This window comes from Drosophila gunungcola, chromosome 3R, assembly GCF_025200985.1.
Source record: "Drosophila gunungcola strain Sukarami chromosome 3R, Dgunungcola_SK_2, whole genome shotgun sequence".
Classification (NCBI taxonomy): domain Eukaryota; kingdom Metazoa; phylum Arthropoda; class Insecta; order Diptera; family Drosophilidae; genus Drosophila; species Drosophila gunungcola.
The window spans coordinates 19,215,683-19,219,309 of record NC_069139.1 but is presented as its reverse complement, the minus strand read 5'-3'; the positions used below and the strand labels follow the sequence as shown (position 1 = coordinate 19,219,309).

At 41.8% G+C, this 3,627-nt stretch overlaps 2 non-coding genes across 2 annotated transcripts; one reads left to right on the top strand and one right to left on the bottom strand.

The window, feature by feature from the left end:
- Positions 1-1,305: 1,305 nt before the first annotated feature.
- Trnaf-gaa (transfer RNA phenylalanine (anticodon GAA)) lies at positions 1,306-1,378 on the top strand. Its single transcript has one exon. It is a non-coding gene; the product is annotated as a tRNA-Phe (tRNA).
- Positions 1,379-1,734: 356 nt separating this feature from the next.
- Positions 1,735-1,807, bottom strand: Trnaf-gaa (transfer RNA phenylalanine (anticodon GAA)). Its single transcript has one exon. It is a non-coding gene; the product is annotated as a tRNA-Phe (tRNA).
- Positions 1,808-3,627: the final 1,820 nt, after the last annotated feature.

The window sequence follows — 3,627 nt, the reverse complement described above, 5'->3', positions numbered from 1 at the left end:
ATTGGCACCCCGACCGCAGGCTCAAAAGGATCTTTTCACTTTTTTTTGAGCTCTCTTGTTCTCGACTCGAGGTTTTTTTTTCGCGGCTGCCACACTTCCTGGCTGCTGCATTTTGAGGGTGCCTCGTTCCATCTTTCACTTTCAATAAAAAAAAATAACAATGAAATTATAGAAAAAACCCGAGCCTCTCAGTTTTTTCTTAGGTTTTTTTATGCAAAAGACACCGAGGGGCGCCATGTGGTGCGTGCCAGTTGCCATGGAGCATTTGGTTTTTTATGCCAAACGGATATGCGATATTCTGGGGCGTAGGCCGGGGCAATCTCTCCATTCGATTCCCTTTCAGGCCGAGTCAATGGCTTTTGTGGTCGCCTAGCACGCGTCCTCCACTTGGCAGCTGTTGTTGGACACCGCCGGAACGAGATGAGATTCAATTCCGGCCCAGATCCTTTGCATATTAGTTGGTGCCTCTGTGTTTTGCAGCTGCCGGGATGAATCTATCATCACGCCCCCAATCGGCTGTCCACTTGAAGGTGTTCCTACCTGGGCGCTCACCTTTTCTAGCTCTTAATTGTTGTCAGCGCATTCGTCACACTTTTGCTTTATCCGGGAATGGACCGTATCAGTCAACTGGACAATGGTCCTCTGTCCTTATTCCTTGGCCAAGGTCCAATGTGTCAATGGCTGCGTTAATAATGCGATTTGCATTTTCCCTTTTCACTTTTCCCTGCTATGGCCTTGTGCCGTTTAGCCTGCTGTTTGATTGAGTCGTCGTGCCCATTATGCAGCTTAATCCGCACCTTTCATCCTGGCCATCCTGACCATCCTGACCATCCTGGCCATCCATTGTCCCGCTGGTCAGGTCGCCATTGGCTGCGCCGGCTTAGTTTAATTTTGCGAACACCGCTTGATTGACAGCCACATGCCACTGGACATGAATGACCATAGACAAGGCCAAATCATGCATTTAAATGCTATTTAAATGTGTGTTGTATGGATCTGCAGAGCAGATGAGTTTTGAGTTTATAAAAAGTCACTTTATTAGTTTTAAAATTTTACAGACTATCAAATATATTTAACGTATTCAGCTTAAAAGTTTTCTCCCATTATGTGACTTAGCTGATGTCTATATCGATTATAAGGACAAATAATTAAAAAATATTTGTAACATGATGGTATTTGTTAAAATAATAATAAACTCCATATTATATAGGCCCCAAAAGAAACAGGAGAATCGACAAGTTGTGAAAAGGGGATGGAGCATAGCTTGCCAGACTACACGGCACTTGGGGCCTCCACCCTCATGGCGCCGAAATAGCTCAGTTGGGAGAGCGTTAGACTGAAGATCTAAAGGTCCCCGGTTCAATCCCGGGTTTCGGCAAAACATATTTTTTTTTCTTTTGTATCGTATATTTCTTATTTTTTTAATTTTTTCACATAAATTTTGTGAGCACGCAACTTTTAATACATTTTTTCAGCGAATAAGAATTTGGAAATAAATACTATTTAAGAACATTTCCTTTTTTTAAGTTGTGTACTCTACCGAGGTTTGTTTATAGGGCTAAAAAATTATATATATATATTCTAAGTACATAATATTTAATTCTTTTGTTTACCAAAAAATTTACTTTAATAACATAAAAAGGAAGTTTTTCTGTATTTCCCAAAGCCTTTTTAGAATCGTCTGATTAATAAATTTGTTAAAAAATTGAAACAATAAAAAAAAAATATATGTATTGCCGAAACCCGGGATTGAACCGGGGACCTTTAGATCTTCAGTCTAACGCTCTCCCAACTGAGCTATTTCGGCGCTGTGACGGTGGAGGCGCCAATTGCTGTGTAGTCCGGCCTGCTATGTTCTGTCCCTTTCACCCGGTTCGTTTCGTTTTGTGTTGCTGTTGCCACCGCTTTTTGTTGTTTCTGCTGCTGCTGAGTTTTGGTCGCTGTTGCTGGGGGGCTTATCTAATCGCGGGCATATTAAAAATAGAACCTTTTGCCCGAGGCACCCGTGCAGAAGTTCCAGAAAATGTGGCTTGGTCGGGAGCAAAGAGATCCAGCGCCTGCGCCATCAAAGCCATCAAAGTCAAATGCATTTCAAATACAAAAAGCCGGTACTCGGATTTTACTTGAAAGTCTCCCGTGGCTGCACCGAAATAAATTTAGGATTGAAAAATACAAATCACTTATATTTTTGTTTTTGTGGAGGATTATCGACTTAAAATCTTAATGAAGATTAAAATGCTTTTTGACTAGCCAAGCTAAGGTAGCATAACTAAGCATATCTGTTTTTAATCAGCAATCTATTTAAATAATTTAAACACTTTTTAGTTAAATGTTAAAGGTACACGACTGGATGCAATTATTTATTATTTTGTTATAAGGTTTAATAAATAAATAGGCAATATTGGCAATACTAAAAATGAATATCAGTAAATAGAGATTTAAATAATAAGTTCCTTCAAATCGAAACATTAAAAAAGTATTTGTTTAATGTTCAGCAAATTGACACATTCCATTGGATCTTTGGATAGCTATTTATTTTTCTCCATGTCCAACTGCTGCTGCTCCATCGTTTGCAGCCAAATCATGTTGGTTCCGCCACGATGGCACATGGCAACTAATGAACTATTGTGGGCGGGGGAGGCGTGGCACATGGAGGGGGCGGGACGGGGGCTGGTGTCACACACACATACACACACAACAGACACAGACACACACACACACAACTTTGCTCGCTGGGCAACAAATCAGGCAGCGGAGAAAACCAGAAATGAAGCTGGGCTCCAAGCCCCAAGTTGTCGTTGTAAAAATGTTTGCCTGCACGCTTTCCAATGGCTGCTTGGCTTTCTTGTGGTTGTTGCTGTTGGCATGTTGTTGTTGTACCTAGTTGCTGCTGTTGTTGGAGCTGGTCGTGCTTTGCGGTCGTTGCCCCGCTGTGACGTCACCGGTTCAATGGCAAAATGTGACCCAGATTGTCTGAGCTGCACAACTAAGCTATATGGGATGTACCTGTGTGAGTTTGTTGGCCGTCTGTGCTGGCCACATTTCCCCGACTCTTTAGAACCAAGAGCGGGCCAAAAGAGAGCCGCTCTCTTAGCCAATTTGTACGTCTGAGCTTCGACGGAGCCCCTGCCCTTGGCTGTAACCTCTTGTGGATTTTCTTTTTTTTTTTGGCCACGGCAACAGTAACAGCAGCAGCAGCAGCAGCAGCAGCAGCATCAGCTTTCTATGCCCCAGGTTAAGTTATCCCTTTCCGATGCCAATCCCGATCCCTCTTTTCTTGGCTCTTTCTTCGAAATGGGGACACACGATTCTCAGCACCAGCGGCTTCTCCTTCTGCCAAGTTTTCAGTGAGTCGGCTCGATTGCCTTTGTTGCCGTGTCTCCGTAATTATCGCTTGCTGGCCAAGTCCCAAACCTCAAGTCGAACTTAAATTCAAGTCGAAATGCACAGAGATAAACGGTAGTAGTTACTTACAATTGTATAAAAAATGGTAGATAAATCATCAAGAAATTGAAAGTAGTTTGCATATTATTAATGCGCTACTAATTTGTTTTTAAAACAAGTACAACAAATTAAAAGTATCTTTACAAAATTGAAAATTCAACTATAGCTTACAAAATTTTCCTA